Source organism: Eumetopias jubatus, unplaced genomic scaffold (assembly GCF_037043125.1).
Source record: "Eumetopias jubatus isolate StellerSeaLion01/CBP00866 unplaced genomic scaffold, mEumJub1_p1.0 scaffold_4, whole genome shotgun sequence".
Taxonomy (NCBI): domain Eukaryota; kingdom Metazoa; phylum Chordata; class Mammalia; order Carnivora; family Otariidae; genus Eumetopias; species Eumetopias jubatus.
Window position 1 is genome coordinate 74,171,911 of NW_028274810.1, and position 24,384 is coordinate 74,196,294.

Genomic DNA, 24,384 nt, shown 5'->3' on the forward strand with positions numbered 1-24,384 from the left:
TCCCTTATCACAGTGTATTGCGATTGTCTAATCTGTGTGCTTCCCACTATACTGTGAGTTCTTAAAGTATAGAGACTGTTTCCTATTTTTCCTACTCACTCTATCAGCCTGGTCCAAGTCCTCATCTTGAACCAGGATAGTGGAGCCTCTGACTTCCAATGTTGTCGGCTCACTGCTCACTCTACTCCTAGCACGGCAGCTAGAGTGATCTTTTGAAAGCATGAACTGCCCTACTGCTCCTCTGTTCAGAGCCCTGTGGTGGTTTTATTTTAATCAAGATCGTTACATGGCCCACAAGACCCCACTGACCTTATCAGCCCATTCCTGTCTCAGTTGCTCACCCTGCTCTAGTTGTCCTGGATTCCTCACTGTTTCTAACACTTCCAGGAATGCTTTCGCCTCCAGGCCTTTCTACCTGCTATTCCTTCTGCCTGGGACACTCCCAGACAATGGCATGGCTCACTCCCTCACCTCTTTCAAGCTTCTCATTAAAGTCATCTTGAATTGGGCTCTCCCTCATGGCTGTTTAAAAGCCCATCCTGTAAAACTAGAAGTGGGCTATTATGAATCTACCTTCATTTCTCTTCCACTAAATCCTCTTTGCTACCCCTATTACTTTGCTTTACATGTCTAGATGTTTTGATAAGTCCTCCCTCTCCTCTAAATATTTTCCTTTTCTCCCTCCCTTTTGCCCCAATACCAGCCTAAGGCCATTTGCCTAGATTAATGCATGAGTTTCCACGATGAAAGAAGTGAGGTATAATGAAACAGAAAAATACGAGGTCTCAGCTGAGGTGAAGCTAGAAAGGGAGTTGGACTCTGAAGACCTCAGGTTTGAATCCTGGCTGGTTTTTCTCTCCTGAGTCTTAATTTCATTAGCTGCAAACATGAACAGAGGAGTCCTTTCTCACAGACTTGTGAAAGCATTGCATGAGAGGACACGGGAAAGCACTTGGCATGTGGTCTCCACTAGCTGGGGAGTCCACCAGGTCGGAACTTTGGCTTGTTCTCCACGGAAGCCCCAGCACCTAACACACCGTTTGGCTTAAGTATTTGTTGAACAAATAAACCCATTATTGATAAATAAACCGCTGTTGTTTAAAAAAAACCCAAGCCCCGCCCTCCTCCAGTTTTCTTACCTCTTAACCGTCTATTTTCCCCCATAATGCTAAATACCTTTTAACACACCAAATAATTTTCTTGTTATGTTAATCGCCTTTCTCCCCATAATAGATGAAAGCTCCAAAAGGGAAGGCTATGTTTTCTCCTCTCTCTACTGTTTGCCGATACATCCTAAGCACTAAAATAGTATCTGACAACCTCAGTAGTAATTGGAAAATATTTGTTGGACAAATGCGTGAATGAATATTTTTATTTTCAGAATCTTGCTACAGTCTTTTTCTGTTTTTAAGATTTTATTTATTCATTTGAGAGAGACAGAGAGAGCGCGTGCGCCTGCGCAAGAGTGGGGGGAGAGGCAGAGGGAAAAGGAGAAGCCGACTCTTTGCTGAGCAGGGAGCCAGATGTGGGGCTTGATCCCAGGACCCAAGGTCACATGACCTGAGGCCAAGGCAGAGGCTTAGCCGACTGAATGACCCAGGGGCCCCTAGATTCTTGCTAGAGTCTTAAATAGAGAAGGAATAAATGTCTGGCAAATGGCAGGTGTTCAATGTTTGCTGAAGAACTGGGTACTCAGCTCTTTTAACTACCTGAGGTCTTTATCTGATCCCTACAAGACCATGTCAAAAACGGTTTCCAAGGCCAATTCACTCAGGCCTCTCCTTTTTCTTTCATCCAATCAACCTAGTATTCACCCAACAGATATCTGACTATCCGAATATTGAACACCTGTGAGTTCAAAAGCATCCTTGGTGCTTGCTTATATATATGTGACTAACCCAATGAAGCAATAGCAAATTAGAGGTCTGAATGTAATTAAGTATGAAATTACAGAGCAGATTAGCAGTGCTAGTAGTTTAGAGAAAGAATCAGTGAAGACTGACGTAGAAGGAAATTCCAAAGTTCACAAGTCTTCCGAACTACCCTTCTAAAGGTTCCACCTGTTGATAGCAAAAACCATAACCTAAACAAGTATTTTAGAATCAGAAGGGCCTTTAGAGTGCCAGCTGCTCTGTTTTAAGAAGGAAACTAAGGCTAGGACCGGGAACGGCCTCGACAGATGGGTCTAGAACCTGGGACTTGTAAAGTTCTAAAAGGATGTCCTGAAGGTCTAAGGTGCTCTTATTTGGGGCCTGTAGAACCCGCGCTGTGCAAAGTTGGAAAAGGGGTCTGCTTTTCCCGGAGAGGCTGGGGTGCCTGTCGCTACCAGGAGGTGGCGGGGTCGGGCTGGGGGGCAAGGTCACGAAGCGCCATCCCTCCCGGGCATGGGGCATGAGGAATTCGTGAGCAGGGTCCGAGGCCGAAGGTCCCTGCTGTCCTCAACTACGGGGCCGTCCCCGCCGCCCCACTTCCTAGCCGCCACTCTGAAGCGCAGGGACCTCAAATCGTTCGGAACTCCAAAATACGGGCTGCGTGTAGGTAGACATCCCGCCGTCCCAGGGCACTACTTGTCCCAGCGGAGGGATCCCGCGCGCGTCGCCACGGCCGAGCCTGCGACGGGGAGGGGACGCGACGCGACGCCGCCGACGCCATGCCGGTGGCGCAGCGACGTCGCGGGAGGCGGGGGCGACGGCGGGGGCGGGAGGGGAGCGGGTCGGGAAGTAGTTCCGGGTGCGCGGCCCCGGATGTTGGCTGCTCCCGCTGCCGCCGCCGCTCTCGGCGCTGCTCGGGGCCTCGGCCGCTCGCACTAGGCGCAGTTGGGACCTTTCCCGGGAGGCGGAGACGCACGCAGCGGCCGGGGGCTCGGCCGGGCCGTCCCGGCCTGCGCAGCCTGAGGTGAGTGCCCGCCGCCGGGGTGGCGGGGCCGAGGCGGCGGGCGAGGAGGCGGGGCTGGGGCATCTCCCGGGACGGAGGCAGGGGCTGCCCTCCGCGAGACGCCCTCTCCCTTCTCGGCCGCGCCGCGCTGCGGGGTGGGCGGCGGGCGGGGCAGGGGGCCCGGGTCCGAGCTGGGGCCTGGCGGGCGGCGAGGGCTGGGTCCCTCCCTCCCCCGCGGCGCTTCTCCTCAGCTGCTGCTGCCCCTCAGCCGGGAAGCGGCGGCTCCGCGCCTGCCGCCCCTCCCCCAGGCGGGGCTCGGGGAGCCAGACGGGGTTCCTAGGGGCGCCAAGTCCGAGGACAGCGGCCGTCTCCTCCTCTCAATGACCTGCCCGTTGGCCTGGGCTGGCCCCCTACCTCGGCACGATGCAGCTTCTTCCCTTCAGGCTTGGGGGATGTTTTTCGGCCGGCGAGGCGGGCAGTACTTCGAGCCTCGGGGGTGCCCTTCGGGGTGAGGCCCGTGCGAGGGGCCTCCGTTCCCACCCATCCTGACGCCGTGTCCTCTGCCGGCATTGGGGCAGAGGCAGCCGTTCCATGCGGACGTGTTGCTGTCCTGTGTGTGTTGCATCCTGCCCACGTGGTAGGGTGTCTCCCCCCTCCCCCCTCCATTTTTTGCAGCTGGTGAAGAGGGAGGTTTACGCGGTGGTTTTTTCTCTGTGATTTCCTCCCGTGGCGTGGAAGGTGTTAGGGTCAGTTTGCTTTGCTGAGGCCGACTGTTGGTTAGCTGGGAGAAGCAAGAGTTGTACTCCCTGAAATTGAGACCAGCAGGGGACATGGCAGGGCTTAGTTTCATAGACATCTTTCCTCCTCTGCTTTTAGCTGTTATCGTTCTTTTCTCTATTGCTTAATCCAAAAGAGTGTGCTCTTGGGGCTGATGCACTGAGGTGTGTAGTTTTCACTTCTCCGTTCTACTTTTTGAGTGTTTGGTTGGCAAAGGTTTTTCTTTTCTGTGTTGTGCGGTTCACATCTCTGTTGCTTCTAGTTGGATTCCTGAATGAGCTGAGTTGGGCTGGCCCGGCAGTTAGCGTTTGGTGGGCATCTTTTTTTGTCTTTTCCTGACCTTTATTTTTTCCTTCTATTTTGCTTCCCAGTGAAACGAGCGCATTTTATGAAAGTATTACATGCATGGCTCTTTACTTGGAACATGGTACTAGATAGTTTCACTGAGACACATATTTCGTGGGAGCTCTTTTATTTCACTTTTGGTCTTTTTCTGTTGAGTATCTTTGCGCTATTCTGTTTTTTGAACCTGGTTTTGAAACGTGTTTTGGGTAGTTTCTTTCCGTAATGTCCGTTCCAGGTTAAGGTTTCCAGTTTCCTGTGTTTCCCTCTTGTGTGACCACAGATTGCTCCCTTAACAGGGAGCAGGCTACAGTAGCAGTGAGAGAAGCCTTATTCCTCCTAGACCATAGCAAATATTTATAGAAAAGCAGTAACTCCCTTCATTTTTCTGTTTGGCATATATGGATGTGGTTGAAATTTTTAAGTTTTTTGTTTGTTTTTATTATAAACCTGAGGATTTTTGTTTTCTTTTTGTGTCTCTTGGAGGTGAGGTGAATCTTGGTATTGGTTTTTGTGATACTGGGGACTTTTCATGCTTTTATGAGTATTTGTTGGATGGGGTCAGGCCATGTTTATTTTGGCTCTTTTTGGTTCATTAGTTTGGGTGAAATAAAATCTTAATATTTTGAAGTCACTTTTTAGATTCCAAGTTGGCTAGCATGCTCACTTTTTCTTGATTTGTTTTTTGCATTGTGTGTTCTTTTTGTGTGTGTGTGTGTGTATATTCCTTTTATGTGGTACAATTGTTAGTATATTCTCCTATGCAAAATAAAGATATTTAAATATAGATTGCCTGCTTTTATCATGCTAAGTATGGGTGGGGCAGTGGAAAATAGAGACTTTTTCTGATTATTCTGATTATTATTTAGTAAGTCAGCATTTGTATACTTCTGCAAAATACTGTGCTGTGTGTGAAGTAGTCTGTATGAAGAGATAAGGAATAAAATATGTGGTCTTTATAAATGTTTCAACTTTGGGGAAACAACATGTAACATACATATTCATAAATTACAAAGTAACATCAGACTCCTGGTTGGGATAACAGTGCAGCCAACCTCAAAGGTATAAGTGAGATTCGCAGAAGATAGGAATTTTCAAAGGGGAGGAGATGTATTCCAGGAGAGTGAAGGAGTATTTACAGAGGTAAAGAAGTGACAGTGTATAAAAAGATATAGCAAGGGATGCCTGGGTGGCTCAGTCAGTTAAGTGTCTGCCTTTGGCTCAGGTCATGATCCCAGATCCTGGGATCGAGTCCTGCATCATCGGTCTCCTTGCTCAGCAGGGAGCCTGCTTCTCCCTCTGCTTTCTTTTCCCCCTGCTTGTACTCCTGGGCGCGCTCTCTCTCTCTCTGACAAATAAAATCTTAAAAAAAAAAAAAAGAGAGAGAGAGATAGCAAGTAGGTTGACCTGCTTAGAGAATCTGTATTGGTAATAGTAATATATGAGTTCAGGATTGGTGAGTAGGTGTTGGTGGAGGACCTATCAAGGATGTAAGGTTTAGTTTGATGGGGTACCATATTGGGTTCTAAAGACTGGGAATAAGATAATGCCTATTGTCCCTGAGGAAGGTTCTGTGTTGTCTGAGTGTTCTGGAGTGAGGAGACTGACTAGAATGGTCTTGGAGAATTTTAGGAATAAGGTGAGAGTCTGACATAAGGTAATGATTATGGGAATAAAATAATAACTACATTTATTGTTTCCTGTATGCCAGGCATTGTTCTAAGCTCTTTACATATATTTATCTCAAAATCTTCTCAAAAGTCTTTTAACTATTCCTATGAAAAAACTGAGTTACAGAGAGGTTAGGTGACTTGCCCCAAATCCCGTAGAGAGTAAGCTGCAGAGCCAGGATTTGAACCCAGGCAGTCTCATCTTTGAGCTTTTGCATTTAATCATTAAATTATGCTATCCTAAGGAAGAAGCATAGGATATGTAAGAAGATGAATGTGTGAGTTAAAATTAATTTGAACTTAGTGATGATTGTGGACAAAGGGAAGAAAACAAAAAGCATTAAAAGATAAAAGCCTGGAGTACTGGGAGGATGACTGATAATAGGAAATTAGGAAAATATCACTGTGACTGAAAATGAGCTAAGATTGGTTATGGGCAACATTAGATGGGGTACAATCAGTTTTTCAATAGCAGGCTAGTTTCCTGCCAGTCCTAACGGCCTTTTCTCCTTGCTGGTTTGACTCTGGTAATGAAGACTAGTTTAAGCAAAACAATTAGAAAAACAGATCTATTCAGAAGAAAAAAATGTACCCCACATTGCAAAGCCACATAGAAATAGCATAAGAATTATTTTGGTTGAGGCACTACTGCTTCCCAGCCTTAGTGAAGACAATGAAGAATTGACTAGAGTAAGATTGAAGTATCTGAAATATCTGTAGTACATTGTTACAGGTTTAATAGAGATGAAAATGTAGATTGTTCACTGACCAGAGGGCTGTGTAGATGGTAGTAAAAAACAGGTGAGTAGATGAGTGATGGGAAGTTAGTAGTATGATGGTGAAAGAGCTTCAAGGTTTGGAATTTTGGGTGATATTATAGACTAACAGGTAAACATTCTGAGAAGAACCAGGAAGTACATCATTGCTATAGAAGCCAAAGATAGGAGAGGTACTGTGGCTGATAGTATCAAAGGTAGTCTGGGAGTTCAGAAACAATCATCATGATGAAAAGACTATTGAACTAGGATGGGAAGTAATTTTTAACCTTAGAATTTTTTTTTTAAAGATTTTATTTATTTGAGAGAGAGAATGAGATAGAGCATGAGAGGGGGGAGGGTCAGAGGGAGAAGCAGACTCACTGCTGAGCAGGGAGCCCAATGCGGGACTCGATCCTGGGACTCCAGGATCATGACCTGAGCCGAAGGCAGTGGCTTAACCAACTGAGCCACCCAGGCGCCCTAGAATATTTTTTTTTTTAAGATTTTTTATTTATTTATTTGACAGAGACACAGCGAGAGAGAACACAAACAGGGGGAGTGGGAGAGGGAGAAGCAGGCCTTCCCGCAGAGGACGGAGCCCGATGTGGGGCTCGATCCCAGGACCCTGGGATCATGACCTGAGCCGAAGGCAGACCGTTAACCGACTGAGCCACCCAGGCGCCCCTTAAGCTTAGAATTTTGAAAGGAAGGATAAGGATAGATGTCAGATCTGTTTTCCACAGAAGGATTTGTAGAGACATTATGGTCTGGTTTGGTAATTTTTTTTTAAAGATTTATTTATTTATTTTACGGGGTAGGGAGAGGGAGAGAAAGTCTCAAGCAGACTCTGTGCTCAGCTGGGAGACTGATGCAGAGCTCCATCTCCCAACCTGAGATCACGACCTGAGCCGAAACCAAGAGTCGGACTCAACGCAGATGCACCACCCAGGCACCCCTGGTGTGGTAATTTTAAGTATTTTCTCTTAATTCTTCCACCAGTCTCATTCTTTCTTGTCTACATGTCAGAGATAATCAAATATCAGGAAACTCTCTTTCTTAAAGAAGCAAATGTATTCTAAAGCTAGTGATTTTATACTTTTAACTGTTCTCACAAACTTTTTTTCTTATTCTTTTTAAAGTTTTTTTGAGGTATAATTCACATATTATATAGTTCACTCATTTAAAGTATATAGTTCAGCAGTTTTTAGTATATTAAGTTGTGCATCCATTACCACAATCATCTTCAGTCATTTCATCATCCCCAAAAAGAAAGTCTGTACCCTGTTCTGGACATTTCATTTAAGTGGAATCATACAGCATATGGTCTTTTGTGTCTGGGTTCTTTCACTTAGCATACTGTTTCAAGGGTTATCCATCTTGATGTTTGTATCAGTATCTCATTCCTTTTTATTGCTGACGAATATTCCATTCTATGGCTATACTACCTTTTATTTATCCATTCGTTAGTTGGACATTTGGGTTTCTTATTCTTGTAAAAACCTTTCTTCATCTTAATCCTCACCCTGCCAATTTCATTCCTCCTATGGCTTTTCTTTTAGAGTGTAACCTCTGCTATGCATTCCTCTAGGCATTGGGGATATAAAAATGAGTAAGACATGGCCCCTGAACATTGATATAGTGTTTATGGTTTACATAAATTTTCTCATACATCATTTCATTTCACAACAGCCCTGTTATGTGGGCAAAGTATTTTTTAAGATGAGCAATTTGAAATTTAGGTGACTTGCCCAAGATTGTCCATCTAAATCAGTAATGGAGCTTTGGATCTTCTTAGTCCATGTTCATTGCTATTTCTACTACTCTGTGCTGCTGTTCTAAGTTAAAGGATTCCTATGTGAATTTCTGGATAATTAGAGGGGCTGGGAAATTTCCTTACTTAGTGAATCAGTAATTTTTAATGTTTAATCTTAGGATTAAAATGTTCAGGACTTAAAATGAAGAGAGTGTGTGTGTGTGTGTGTGTGTATGTTTTAACCAGATTCTGTCACTTGTTTGCTCTGTGATTTAGATAAGTCATTTCATATTCCTGCCTTTTCTTCAGAACATCGGTGGGTTTATGTGATGATGATAGTGGCATTTTCTGAAGCCTTACTATGGGTCCAAAAGTATTCTGAGTACTTTACATTTATTATTCATATAATTCTCATAACAACTCTAAAAGGTAGATTTTATTTTTATCAATTTTACAGGCACAGAGAGGAAACAGGCACAGAGAGATTAAGTAGCTTGCCTGAGGTTGTATAGCTAGGGATGGAAAGAGGCAGGATTTGAACGCCTGCAGTCTATTTTCAGAACTCAGTGGCTGTTAATCACTACATTGTACTGCTTACTGTGTTATGAGTTAATAGAGGGTAATATTTCAAGTAAGGGCATGATGAGAATATGAAGATTGGATTTTGAGTGTGTTGGGGAAGCAAACAGCAAAATAACAGTTGACATTGTGTCCACATTTTTTAAAACTGTGAACCCGATATCGCAGTGTACAGAGATGTTGTTTATGCTTTCAGGTACACTTTTTGTCCTTCCTAATAGTCTTTCAACTCAGAAATTGTATTATTTTCAGTGCTCTTCACTGTTGGCTTTGTTAGTCACTTAGCTTTCCACATTGCTGTTCAGGAACCTTGGCTTGAGACAGCCAAAACTCACTTTTACCTCTACTCAGCCATCCTATAACTAAATTTTTGTTTTCCATTTTCAGCAGGTAGTATTTCAGTCCTAGATAGAGGTACTCTACCCTCCTTCACTTGAAAACTCAGAAAACACCATAGTGGCATTTTATAACTGTCAAAAAATTTGATCATCTTAATTGGCATAATTGGATTTTAGTGCACAAATAACAAGAACCAAAGCACAGTGTTTTGGTTAAAGAGATTGACTTATACTGAAATTGGAAAAGGCATCTGCTATACAGGATTTTGGATTTAATAGAATTTGTTATAACCAGATCAGCAAAGCATTATTACTGTGGGCCATCTGTTGGGATATGGAAATAGCTTTGTTATATGGAACCAGATGTTGTATTTATATTTATAACAATGGTATTCTACTTATTTTAAGTAACCTTTTGTGGTTAGGTACCTTCAGCTCTATTCTGCTTGACATATCAACTGATAACTTGAGAATGTGATGTCTTTCAAAATGGTTATTATAGAATTGAGACAAAGTAACTGAAACAAAGCAAATGAGACTCATATATGGTGTCAGACTTTTGTACTGTAACAAGATAAAATAGGATAAATAAGAATATGATTTAATTAGGACCATATTCAGTATAAGAACTCTTACTTTGACACATTTAATAAGCATAGATTCTAATAGTTACGAAACCACTCTGGTTGCTTTAAGATTTTAGCATAAATCTGAAGTGATTTCGTTTTGGTATAATCAGACCTACATTGACACTGCCCTGTCTGACTTCTTTCCCATCATCAATGGGTGAAGTAGTCTGTAATGGACTCATGCTTATGGAATGCAATAAGAGGAACTGTTGTCGGAACTAATCTTAGAGGACTCTCTTCTGAGTTGAATGCTAATAGTTAAGGGCCCCTTCCTAGTTCAGAGCTGGCACATGTAGAAGGTGCAAGGGATCCTTCTGGAGCCCCTTTTATGGGACACTAATCCCATTCGTGAAGGCTCTACCCTCATGATCTAAGCACCTCCCAAAGACCCACTTCCTAATACCATCATTTTTGGGGGTTAGGATTTCAACATGTGGATTTTAGGGGGAACAGAAACATTCAAACTGTAGCATAGTATTGGCTATTTTTTCATTATCTTCACATGTAGAGAGGGTGGTGAAGAGTTAGGTCACATACGGGAGAGGGTCACTGAAGAGTTGATCCATTATTCCAGGATGATCCTATATTTGAAGGAGACTACCCAGTAAACTTTAGCTAAACTTTTCTCCTGGAGTACAGAGCTAAAAGCTGTAACTGAATTCACCTATTGGACAGCATCCTGCCCAGTGGTATAGTGATATCAAGGAAATAAGATTGATCTAATTGATACAGTGTTGATGTTACCTTATTAGAGATCTCAGAAGTTGGGATTGGAATTTTTCTTAGAGACCTGCCCTTACTGTATGTTGACACAGATTTGTGAGGGGAATGGATGAGAGGGGCAGACTGTTAACTCGTGAATAATTTCAGATTGTTTGCTTACAGAGAGATGGGACTGAGAGGGGAGTGCAATATGTTAAAAATAATTTATCGTTAAGATCCTAGGTTTTGGTTGGTGGGTATACGGGTGCTTATTAAATTGTTAAAAAATGACTAAAGTTTCTGTGGCTTGACTGTAGAACTTTGGGAAATATTGACACAACAGTCAAATATGCTGTTGTCAGGAGCAGATTGACTGTCATAGCAAGAGATGAATAATATATGGCATTAGTTTCTGCTAGTGTCGTTGGGTCTGCATATCTGTTGTTACAAAGCATGTTTGCTTTACCTGTCTACCCTGTGTAAGGAGGTCTTGATGGTATTGTCCCACCGTATATATATATAGTAATCACCATCAGAAAAGGCACTTTGCATATGTGGGGAAGTCATGTTTTATATTGTTTATTATATTTTTATAGGGGATGTGTGTTTTGGAAAAATATCCATCTTATAATTTGAATAATACTTTTTGAAAAGCATTTTCTCTGATCTGTTGGGTTTTGAAACCTCCTAACAGCCCAGTTATAGAGGTAGGGCAAGTAATAACGCTTACTGACAAATGGAGAAAATGAGTGCTCGCTTTGGCAGCACATACACAAATGGAGAAAATGAGATACAAGCTAAGACTTAGTGTTACTCAAGTTGTTCAGTAGAGCAGAGACAGGAACCAAGATTGTGCATTCTGTTTCTGGTCTTGTACACTTTATAGAAAACTGACAAAGTTTTTGTGAAGAACATACTTTGGATTTTTGAGGTAGAAATGAAAGGTTATGGACCCCAAAGGACCTGGGCTACTTGCAGCAGAACTTGTGATAATACCAGACTAAGGGACGTAAACCTATCGAGAACAACTTCTTCCCTTATTAAATTTGGGTCAATTTCCAGTCATTGGATGTATTTTTACTTGAGTCTGCTTTTTTTGTCTTTGTAGAATTCTGGAAGCAAGGAGGAGACAGAATCAGAAGGGATACTTTTAAGAATTAGAAAATAGCAGATTTGGTCTTATCTTATGGAAGTACACATCTATAACCTGTAGACATTAAGAAAATGTACCTGGAACATGAATCTACTAAGGGAGCTAGGGTTACTGTCAACGTGAGTCTATTGTCTCTTTACCAGTGGGTAGGAAGAGTGATAGTATATAAAGAAGTTAAAACTGCACAGAAAAAAAGACTGTGAGGGGCGCCTGGGTGGCTCAGTCGTTAAGTGTCTGCCTTCGGCTCAGGTCATGATCCCGGGGTTCTGGGATCAAGCCCCACATCGGGCTCCTGGCTCAGCGGGGAACCTGCTTTTCCCTCTCCCTCTCCCCCTGCTCATGCTCTCTATCTCTGAGTCTCAAATGAATAAATAATCTTAAAAAAAAAAAAAAGACTGAAAGAAAGCATCGCAACAGGTAGTCTTTATTTTCTCCTTTGAACTTGTTTGTATTTTGAGTTCTCTACAATGAGCTTATACCGTTTTTATAATCAGAAGAATTAAACATGTGTGAGAATTCAGAATGAGAATTTAGAGAATTAAAAAAAATGTGAATCATAGCACTTTTGAAGAGCAGTTTAAACACTTGGTGTTGGAACACCTGGGTGGCTCAGTTGGTTAAGTGTCTGCCTTCGGCTCAGGTCATGATCCCATGGTCCTGGGATGGAGTCCTGCATCAGGCTTCTTGCTCAGTGGGGAGCCTGCTTCTCCCTCTGCCTGCCACTCCCCCTGCTTGTGCACTCTCTCTCTCTGACAAATAAGTAAATAAAATCTTAAAAAAAACACCACACTTGGTGCTATCAAAGTATTTTGCTTTCTAGGCAGTTATCTTAATAAATCAGTTTGATAATTATTTCATTATAATCTATCGGTCAAATTGTGGGTGTAATAAGTGTTTTGGATTTTTCTTTGCATTAGAATTTGGTCATTTAGCTCCGCTGATTAAGGAATTAATTTTAGTTCCTTAGAAGCAACCAAGGCCTTAGGTTTACTTACAGTAATTACTTATCAGTAAGTAACCTAAAAATAGCACTCCAGTTTATAATGAAAACTAGACTTAAAATCTACTTGTATGCTACCATATCTTTGGCAGGTTTCCTTTTTTTTTTTTTTAAGATTTTATTTATTTATTTGACACACAGACACAGTGAGAGAAGGAACATAAGCAGGGGGAGTGGGAGAGGGAGAAGCAGGCTTCCCGCGGAGCAAAGCCTGATGTGGGGCTCCATCCCAGGACCCTGGGATCATGACCTGAGCCGAAGGCAGACTGAGCCACCCAAGCGCCCCCTTCGGCAGGTTTCTAATAAGAAAAACCATTTGTAAAGTGCTTCTTTAAGGTACTGTTTTCATCCAGGGACATTGGACTCATTGATTTCTCTAACTTGTTTGCACATTTATTCACCATCTGCTGTGTCCTGGGCACTGTACTAAATGCCAGGGACACAAGTAAAAGACAGGGTGCTTGCCAGCAAAGACTACAGCTTTTAGTTTGGGAGAGACACTGCAGAGATAATCCTTGGCATATGGAGGTATCCGGAATTTCTTCTGTTTTTCTAGTTTTTAACTAAAAAGGTAGAGTGGCTAGCTTTGTTTTTTGAAGAACTTAAATGTATTTAGTGGTGTCAGTAGATGGCTTTAAGAGCCGCTAATGACTTCATGGTTATTTCTCTGCCTGTAAAATATTCAAATCATTTATCTAAAGAATTTTCTCATCTAAGGAGCATTATTTTATTGAGGTAAATGACCTATGCATTCAGATTTGTTTTGGGAGCAATCTTGTATTGACTCTTTCAGGATAGTGTCTTTTTGTTATTTATCCTCTGTACTTAGCACTGTAAATGACATTAACAGGCATATTATATATTCACTATAGTTGTAAATGAAAGGATATTTCATGTTTAAGTTTAATTTTAAGAATTTTTTTTGATTTTATTTCTTAAGAGAGTGCGAGAGAGCTCGAGCATGCTCTCGGGAGGGACAGAGGGAGAGGGAGAAAGAATCTGAAGCAGACTCTGCACTGAGTGGGGAGTCGACTTGGGGCTCGATCCATGACCGTTGTGAGACCATGACTTGAGCCAAAAACCAAGAGTCAGATGCTTAACTGAGCCATCCAGGTGCCCCTAGAATTTTAATATTGACATATGTATCGTATCAAGAAGTTTTCTTTTGTCTAATATGGTGAGAAATACAGTAGTTCCTAAATTAAGAGTTACTCATTCAGGCCATCGAGATTTCCCACTAAAGCACTTGATACATACTTATTTGGCTACTCTTAGAACACCTGTAGTCACTGATACCTGTAAGGTAGACTGTCTTTAGCTCTAACTGAGGTAAAATTTCCTTTAACTTCATCTCTTTCTTCGTTCTCTGTGGAACAGTAGAGACCTAGTTTGTGTTCTTTAACAAGATAATCCTTCAGATATTTCAGTGATTATTCATTCAGCAAGTATTTCTTGAACACCTGTGCGTGCAAGACACTGTCCTGGGCATTATGAGAGATCTGGAGGTAATAGGCATAGTCTGTTCACAAAGAACTGATACAGAGAAGGAGCCACCAGCTTGTTGAAAAGCAAGTTTTTGCTTATAATCAGAAAAGCTTTGTGGAGGAGATAATGTTTGAATTAAGATTAGTGATGGACCCTCTAGGCTGACAGCATAATAAAAAACCTAGAGATAGGGGAGCACAGTGCAAGTTAGAGGAGTAGCAAGAGGTCCAGGTTGTTTCACAAAGTATCCTCCAGAATATTAAAAATATTCACTGTATCCCCAGGACTTGGAATGTTTGGCAGATAATTGGGGCTTGGTGAATTTTTGTTGAATGAATGAATAAATGGTTCCTTTTGGGAAATACTAAACATTCTTCCTGAAGAATCATAAAGCACTTGACGATATTGAACATTTTGATAAGTCTGTTAGAGAAAAAAATGTTTATCTCAAAATTATCTGACAATGGAATGCCTATTAATACTCTTGAAATCCTCTGGAATATATTACACTGGGGGTCTCTGTGGTTGAGGTGACAAGGAAGGCTGGGAAGTGTTTTCTTCTCCACACTAAACACACCCACTTTTTTCAGACATTCTGCACTTGACATTTGGCTTCTAAACTCCTCACTAGTCTGATATCTCTGCCTGCAAGCATTCTAGCTTGTAAGTGTTATTTAAAATGTGATGCTCAAAACAGAGCACAATACTCCAGTTGTGAACTAACTAGTAAAGAGTGCATGGGACTGCTGCCCTCCTTGATCTGGATATTATTCTTTTAATCAAGTTTAAGATTGTATTTTGTTTCCTTTTAGCAGCTGAGTCACTCTCTTGGCTCATGTTCACTTCTCATATTAATTTACAAGAAGTTCTTTGAGTAGATTCAGAGAGATTTCCTATTAGTAGAGCTAACAAATGAATGCCGGTTTTCTTCTGATTGAGTCTAGGCTGTTTTCTTCAGAAGTCATTCACTAGTCATTCTTAAGCTTCCTGAAATCTGAGAAAGAAAAGAAAAAGAATTAATTGTACAGTGCTGGACTTGACCAAGTAACAGGAAAGTCCACAAGTGCATTGCTGAGCATTTGCAAAAGTAAATATAATGAATCCCCATATATCACAGATTTGACCATCATTAAGCTATTTGCCACATATACCTCAACTGTCTTTTTTCCTTAAGTATTTTAATTTTTTAAAGTTTTTTAAAAAAATTATTTATTTGAGAGAGAGAGAATGAGCCAGAGGGAGAGGAACAAGCAGACTGTGCTGAGCAGGGAGCCTGATGCAGGGGAGCTGAAGGCAGATGCTTAACCATCTGAGCCATCCAGGTACCGCCCCCCCCCAAAGGTTAGTTTGACATGTACCTGGCCCACTAAGAGCCAGTAATCCAATGTTAGAGACAGATGCATACAAAACAATACAAAGCAGATTATTTGCCTTCCAGTGTCATGCCTTGATTATATAGCCTCCCCCGTCTCCACCCTCCTCAGAAAATGCTACCAGGGGAATCTTAACCCATTACTTTAGTCATGTATTGATGAGACCCCCCCCCCCCGTTGATTTCCTCTTGAATCAACCTAAATTATACTGCTTTTGCTTGGTACTCAGTCTTCCCAGTAGCTCCCACCTTTACCTAACATGGAACTCAAAGCACAACCTTTTTTTTTTAAACTAAATTTATATAATTATGCAGAATTTTCATTTTTCAAACAATATTATTGGCATTTTGAGAGCAGAAGCCTTGTCTTTTTTTTCTGTGTAATACTGGGCAGCATTTTTTTTTTTTTAAGATTTTTTTTTTATCTATCAGAGTGAGAGAATGAGGGAGGGAGAGAGAACGGGAGCACAAGCGGGGAGGGGGGTAAGGGGCAGAGGGAGAAGCAGACTCCCTGCGATTATGACCTGAGCTGAAGGTAGATGCCTAACCAACTGAGCCACCCAGGTTCTCTCTTTTTTTTTTTCTTTTTAGATTTTATCTATTTATTTGAGAGAGAGAGGTGCTCTTTTTTTTTCTTTTTAGATTTTTATCTATTTGAGAGAGAGAGAGAAGCTTAATAAGTACTTATGGAGAGTATTGATACATATGCTGGTGGGCCTATTCTTGCTGCCTCCTACCCTCCCAGAGTCAGCTAAAGCTTTTGCCAGTTAAAAGGAAATAATCCAGATCTAAGTCTCTTTTTCTCTTACCCCAGAAGCCTCCTTAAAAAAAAAAGCCCTTTCAGTGGTCTGAATCACAGATGACAGATAATGTGGTTTGCATGTGGCCACTTCCCCATCACTTTGTCCATGGCAAACTACTAATTATTGGTTGTTTTTAGACATGACCTCCTCAGTGTAGCACTTCAGGTAGCTATTACCTATTGAGCATAATTGGTAAATGATATGAAACCTTTCTGCTATCCTTGTCCTAAACCAAGAGTTCCTGAATTAAGCCTTGTATCAGAATCACCTGAGATACTTTTATTTAAGATTCCCTAGGTTTCACCCTAGACTCTTGAGTCAGGGTTTTCAGGAATGGATTATTAGAATTGGTTCTTATAAAGTTGGCAGTGGTTTGTAGACTGGCTTTGGGGACCAGACAGGTAATTTTTTATTTTGTTAAACAGCTCTAGCAGTGGGAGACTGTAGCTTCCCATCTTTTCAGTTGCAATACAGCTTGACATTCCTCTGGTAATCAGTACATTCTGATATGTTCAGTTTACTTTTCAGGGATATGGTAGGATCTCTTGCTTTGAATTACACCAGGCAAAGCACATGAATCAAATGCCCAAGATAAAAGATACAGGATCCAGAGAGGTGGCATCTTGGCTTTCTAAATATAACTGAGTTTAAATTTAAAGCCTCAAAACCCTTAAACCCTTCAGCCCTCTGAAAGCTTATTCTCTCTGTTTAGTGAATACCTTTAAAAGTTTAAAATAGAAGAGTTCAAATTTTTGGAGTGAACAGTCTTTTGAATTTTTCCCATATTTCATGTACGTTCAATAGAAGTGACTTAAACATATATGATTTAATTTCATATATTTTTGTCAGATTTTCCATAAAAACAAATCTATAAATTGGGAAAAAGTTCTTTATTAGACCACATAATATGATCTTGGGACCGGAAATTGTGGTTAAGTTATTGAGCAAAGTAGAGAGACTGAAGCTTCAGGATTATCTGTGGGTTAATGACAGACCCAGAAATAGAATCCTGTGTTATTTGCTTGGGTTATGATTTGGTTTGAAGAGGGTGGCCTGTGATCTGTTTACATAAATTGCCCGAAGTAAGGTTTGGGGTTTGGAAGAAGCTATAGCTCTGTGATGTTTGGCCAAGAAGCTCCACTCCCCCGACATTTACCACCTGTTTGATTGACACCAGACCTAAACTATGGAGGGGAAAGAGGCAGTTAGTTCAGACTCTTTAGTCTTAAAACAGTCTTAAAAAGCTAAAGCTGATTGTTGCTTGCCAGGCATTTTTCATATTCCATTTTAGAGAATAACAAGGCCTGGTCTTGGTTTTGTTTTAGGAGGAGAGAGGTATAACCTAAATAGTTGATTTGTAGATACTAGTAGAATGTCTTTATGTAGAATTTTGTATAAGATTTTTTTATGAACCATAAGTGTATCTTCATTAAATATGTTTAATTAATAGATGGTATGGTTTGGAAATAGTAGAACTCACCAGCAAACAAACTTTCCTGAACCACTAATGGTTCGGGGGTTACAGATTTGAGAATACTGCTGTAGTAGCGTTGCTTTCTGGTGAAGTCATTACTTTTACTCTCCCTTTCCTGTTCCAGTTTGGGGGTGGGGGTGGCTCCTGTGGCACTAGTGAGGGAAGAGGCAGGAACTGAACAAGAACATTTGTGTGATGGAGTTGTAAACTTGCTCTTTTTTTTTAAGCTTTATTGAGATAGAATTCATATACCGTACAGTTCACCTATTTAAAGGGTGAAAATCAGTGTTTTTTAATGTATTCACAGGGTTGTGTAACCATCACTGCAGTCTAATTTTAGAACATTTTCCTCTCTCTGAAAGAAATCCCATACCCAGTCAATCCCCTTTACTCCCCCACTCCTCAGACCCTAAGAAACTAATCTAATTTAATGTAACTGTTGATCTACAGTCTAACTACTAATATAAATTTGCCTGTTTTGGACATTTGATGTAAATGGAATCATGTAGTCTTGTAACTGGCTTCTTTCACTTACCATGTTTTCAAGGATCATGTTGTAGCATGTATCATTCCTTTTTTATTGCCAACTACTATTCCACTGTATGGATATAGCACATCTTATCCATTCATCAGCTAGTGGGCATTTGGATTGTTTTCACTTTTTTGCTATTATGATTTAATGCTGCTATGAACATTTGTGTATAGATTATTCTGTGAATGAATGTTTTTCATTTCTTTGGTATATACCCTAGGGGTGGAATGGCTGTGTCATATGGTAACTCTGTTTAACTTTTTAGTAAACTGCTCAACTGTTTTCTGAAGTGGCTGCACTGGTATCTCATTGTGGTTTTGATTTGCATTTCCCTGATGACTAATCTTTTCTGTGCTTATTGGACATTTGTAGATCTTAGTAACTTCATCTTTGCCCATTTTTTTGCAGTCAAATGCTCTACCTATGAGCTGTATCTCCAAATCTTTTTTTTTTTTTATTTGACAGAGAGAGAGACACAGAGAGAGAGGGAACACAAGCAAGGGGAGTGGGAGAGGGAGAAGCAGGCTTCCCGTGGAGCAGGGAGCCTGATGCGGGGCTTGATCCCAGGACCTTGGGATCATGACCTGAGCCGAAGGCAGACGCTTAACGACTGAGCCACCCAGGAGCCCCTATATCTCCAGATCTTTGCCTGCTTTTAAATTGGATTATCTTTTTATTATTGAGTTTTAAGAGTTCTTCATATATTCTGGACACTTAACTTGCTCTTCTAACTATGGATTGTTTCTAAATTATTTGCCTTGAGGTAGGGAGAAGTATTCGATGGAAGACTTTATTTAAAAGGTCTGGTGAGTTTTCAGTCAGATCTTGTTCTTATTTGAAGTGTACTCTCTTTTTCCAGCTCTTGAGGAACCTGGTTTATTCATATATTGAACAAACATGACAGCTAACTGTATGCCAGGTTTTGGGGACGTAACAGAATGAAACAAACTTTTATGTGCATTCCAGTGGGGAAGAAACAGTAAAACAGAAGTCGTATCAGTTGGTGACAAGAGCTGTGAAGAAGAAAACAGGGTAATGGGGGATACAGTGTGATGAACGTTCTAACATATTCTTCACCTTCTGTGATTTCTTAATCTGTTCCTCTCTGACTGCTTGACCTTGTTGCACTTCCCATTTATCTTCATTTTATATAATTTGTAGCTAAACCTCTGTATCCCCTCCCCTAATTCTTAACCTTTTGCAGTCTATTTTTGCTTTCACTAGGGCACAAAACCCACCCTCTATACTATCAATGATCTTCTAATGAAAGCCAATATTCTCTTTTCAGTATGTGTCCATCTTAATTGACATGTCGCCTTCTGTGCATTAAATCACTTGCAGCCATCTCCAGGACAATTTTCTCAAGTTATTTTTATTTTAAACTAGTTCCTCTTCTCTTAATTATCTATTAGGTCTCCAAAGTTAAGTTTGGCCTCCTGTCTTCCTTTAATTCTCCCGCGGTGAATTGATCATTCTGACATGGTTTTAATTGCTTTCTGAGAGCATAGGACTCTGAGATCTCCCTTTTTAGCTCAAGCCGTGCCACTGCCTTTAGGTGTAGCTAGTGGAGGTGAGATGAGCAGCTGATTGCTACTCACTCAGCAGGATTCTTTTCCCCTTACTCCTTCCTCTGGCAGATTTCTGTTCAGGCTGATTAAGACAGGTTATTTCTTTGCTTTAATAATTACCTGTGACTAATGGTATAACAAGTCACCAGGCTCAGTTAAGTAACATGAGTCAAAGGGGTTTTTTCTTCATGGATGCCAGTGAATTTTATACTTTCAAGTCTTTTGAAAGACAGGTCTAAGTTCAGAAGCTAAAACAAAAAAAAAGAAGGAATAGTTTCTTACCTCTAGTGCTGTAGCATTTATTTTCAACAAACTTGTAGTTCTTTTTTCTAATATGCTGATGCTTTCATTCAAGCTATGGTCACTGTAAGTGAGGCATGACTCTTCTCTTTTGTGGAGAGGAGGAAATTAAGCCATAGAGAAGGTTAACAGTATACCTAAAGTCATAATTGGGATTCCAAATCTAGGTCTTGACTCAAGGTCATGAATGTCGTAAGTTCTTTGTAAACTATAAAGCATTATATTCCTGTGTTGGTGGGAGAGAGGAGAATAAGAATTAAGATAAGAATTTCTTGGGAGCTTTTTCAAAATTCTTCGTCACCTCCTGCTCCCAAATAATGCATTATTATACTACTGTTAGTCTCTTAAACATCTGCTTCCTAAATGTAGTTTATAATTAAGTTTATTTTATTAAAAATTTTTTAAGTCATCTCTGTGCCCAATGTGGCGCTCGAACTCACAACCCTGAGATCAAGAGTCACATGCTCTACTGACTGAGCCAACCAGGTACCCCTGTAACTCAATATAATATACACTTGCAGACTGCTTACATTATTAAAAGGAATTCCATACTCTTGTGTTGGTTATGGTATATAGTACAGTTGCTTTTAGTGGAGCATACTCATCAGTGAATGGCTGTTTTTTACTACCCATATTCTGGTTGTGCCATTTTACACAAACTTTCTTATATGTTGATTTTTTTAAAGGATTTGGAGAAAATTCTACAAGGTGCTTTTGGCACCAACTCAAACTGTGTAAATTATGGATATAATTGAATGAGTTAATATAATTATTCAACTATAATTGGCTTTAGAAATGTGAGTTTGTAATTCAGAGGACACTGAGACTTTCCTGACTGAACTGTGAACTTTAGCTTTCTTTTGTGAGATTTCCATGTTGCTGGTCATTTGCTGGGTAGGGAGAAGATTGGCAGATGTTTGTTCTTTCAGTTAACCAGCCTGGGGTTAACTCGATCTCAGGACCCTGGGATCAGGACCTGAGCTGAAGGCAGACACTTGACGACTGAGCCACCCAGGCGCCCCTAAAGTTAGTGTTTTATTGAGATACAAATTCACATACTGTAAAGTTTACCATTTTAAGGCATAGAATTTGGTTTAATGCTGAAGTTTTTTTTTAGTATTTTTATTAGGGACTTTTGGTCACTACTAATCTACTTTCCAAATATGTGGTCTTTTGTGTCTGACTTCTTTCACTTAACATAAGGCTCTCAAGGTTCATCCATGTTGTAGCATGTAACAGGACTTCATTCCTTTTTACGGCTGAATAATAATATTGTATATCATGGATATTGTGTAGATATGCCACATTTTGTTTATCCATTCGTAAGTTGAACATTTGGTTTATTTCCACTTTTTGGCCATTATAAATAATACTGCTATGAACATTTATGTGCAAGTTTTTGTGAACATATGTTTTAAATTCTCTTGGGCATGCACACACGTGTACCTGTGTGTATCTGTCTATTCATCCCCAAGAGGATTTTATACACACACACACACACACACACACACACACACACACACACACTCGTGTGTAGCATTGAGTTGCTGGGTCATATGGTAACTTTTGGAGGAGTTACCTTTGTTTTTGCTAAAACCGATATTGTAGAATATTAATAGAATGTGATTTAGTCTTAAAAGTCAAATGGGCTAGCTCACTCTCCACATTCTCTTATCCCCACCTATCCAATCTAGACCATGGGACGGCCCACCTGATAGGTAGATTGTTACTGTCAACAGAGCAGGTGCATCCAGATCACTGCCTGTAGAGTCCTGAAGTAGTCCTGAGTTAGCTCTACCCAGTAACCAAGTTATTTACCTTTTTGGTGAGGAGTGGCCTAAGAGCCTAGGAGTGTTTAGGGAAGTCATTCCTCATAGAAATCAAGAATTGGAAAGACATGTTCTGTTTTAACAAAGGCAAAGAAAGGAGTTAGGCTAGAAGGCCATTCTTAGATAAAAGGACTGTGTCATTTTATGATAGGAAATACATTAAAGATGATGAATTTTGTTTTGGAATGACAGATTTCGGTTTTCCAGGATGGAATGTTGTTAGATATTTATGTTTGTAGATTAGGAGATTGATCCCTGTTAGAGATACAGATAAGAGATTCATACAGGTAATTGAAATGTGAGTAGTTAAATCATCCATAAAGTAAAACAGTAAAGTGTCTAGTAATTACTGTATCTGGAAATCTTTGAGGTTTTGATTCTGCATACTGTTTCAGCTATATCTTTCTCTGAGTGGCTTGTTTCCTTCTGGGTTTTGTGATTCCCCCCCCCCTTCTGGGTTTTGTGATTTTTTTTTTTAATTGTGAATTAATTAGTTAATTTTTAAAATATTTTATTTGAGAGAGAGAGAGAGTGCTATCGAGCGAGCACAAGCAGGGAGCCCATTGTGGTGCTCAACCCAGGACCAGGGGTCTTGACCTGAGCTGAAGGCAGACGATTAACTGACTTAGCCACCCAGGTGCCCCATGAATTTATTTTGGTACCTTATCTGTGAGAGTTCTAGACCTAGATCAAAGGCAGATTCCTCAGAGAGGGTTTACATTTGATTTTCAAAAGTGTGGGTGGGGAATATTACCATTCTAGGACTACCCTAAACAAAATTCTAAGTATGAAGCTTTTTAAACTATAATCTAGGTGAGAATCAGCTTGTGGTTATAAATATCAGGGGAGATACTGTTTTACTGCAATCATAGTCCCCCATCCCCTCGTTGGCATTCAGTGCCAAGGTTAAGAAACAGTCTTCCTTGCTATCTCTCGGGTAGCACTTGGACTTTGCTTCTTGAACCTTGGGCCCCATTTGCCTTCTGAGTGCAAGCTGGAATTCATAGGGTTTGGCAAAATGCCTTGAAGGTGAATGAAAGCTTTTTTCAGTACCCTGCATACTTCTTTAGTTCCTCTGTTATATTTAGTTTTTGGCCTTGAGCGGATGTTATTTTCCTTCAGGATTATTAATTTATAAAGATTTTAAAAGATTTTATCCAATGTTTGTGATTTTCAGTGACATGTTGATTAAGCTATCTATTCTGTCATTCTAGCAGAAATAGAAGTGCCTTGTCTCGGGGTGCCTGGGTAGCTCAGTTGGTTAAGCGTCTGCCCTCGGCTCAGGTCATGATCCCAGGGGTCCGCTTGTTTTTCCCTCTCCCGCTCCCTCTGCCTGTGCTGTCCTGCTCTCTGTCAAATAAATAAAATCTTAAAAAAAAAAAAAAAAAAATAAGTGCTTTGTCTCTCTCCAGTGCATGCAGGAACAATTAGATGTTGGGAATTTGTTCAGCCTCTAGATTTTTTTTTTAAATCTGTTTTTTTTTTTTAGATTTTATTTTTATTTTTTGATAGAATGCAAGCAGGGGCAGTGGGAGAAGCAGGCTTCCCATCGAGCAGGGAGCCGGATGTGGGACTCAATCCCAGGACCTTGGGATCATGACCTGAGCCGAAGGCAGACGCTTAACGACTGAGCCACCCAGGCGCCCAATTCAGCCTCTAGATTAAAGGTTATAGACAGAATCTACTCTTTTGTTTGGTCCACAGGGTATTTAGAAAAGAAAAATCAGGAGATTTCAAATAAAATTTTGGATTCTTGCTATTAGTTCTTAGAATATTGGGCTTGCAATCCTGCTTAGCAGCAATTGGCTGGAACTGGGACTAGCAGCTGATCCATCCCCTTCATTGTGAACATGTTTTCTTTAGTTGCACATAATCTTCACCATTTGTGCAGTGTATGCATATATATATGCTTATGCTGTTCCAGCTTCTCTCATTCATGTTACCTGTAGACATTGTTACCTAAATGCTATTTGTAGAGTACTACCTTGTGCCAGGTAGTAGCGCTAATAGACCATTTTACATTTGTTCATTGAATTATTTAATTCTAATAACAAACCTGCAATTTGTCCCTGATGAGTAAATAAAATTATATAGGCAGTATTTATCCCTAAGTTACAGATGAAGAATTTGAGGTTCAGTGAGGTTACATAAATTCTTCAAGGTCTCATGGTGTCATAGTTGAATTTGAACCTAGAGCTTCTTATTCAAAACTCCTTCCATTTATTTGAATGCTATTTTTAACTTTCTTTAAAGCAATGGAACTATTCTTCACATGAAGTCTTAGTGAATTTTGGTATATAAAACCAGTAAAGATAACACTGCTTTGATTGATGGGATGGGGGACAATTATGTGGGGATGGGAACCTGCATACTCAGCTCTTTGGTTTCCTTTAGGCACTTCTCTGGAATCAATAGGATTCCACGAAATAACTCGGACACACTCTCT

General features: G+C 40.6%; 1 protein-coding gene across 4 annotated transcripts in view; it reads left to right on the plus strand.

Moving 5' to 3' along the window:
• Window positions 1-2,735: 2,735 nt before the first annotated feature.
• Window positions 2,736-24,384, plus strand: part of FOXJ3 (forkhead box J3) — a 139,583-nt gene continuing 117,934 nt past the window's right edge. For 3 of the 4 annotated variants that reach the window (XM_028123293.2, XM_028123295.2, XM_028123296.2), the window contains exon 1: window positions 2,736-2,895. The gene's annotated coding sequence lies outside the window, so the exon portion shown is untranslated. Of the gene's footprint in view, window positions 2,896-19,045; window positions 19,274-24,384 lie in introns of those variants that run through there. The other variant, XM_028123294.2, reaches the window with a different exon arrangement.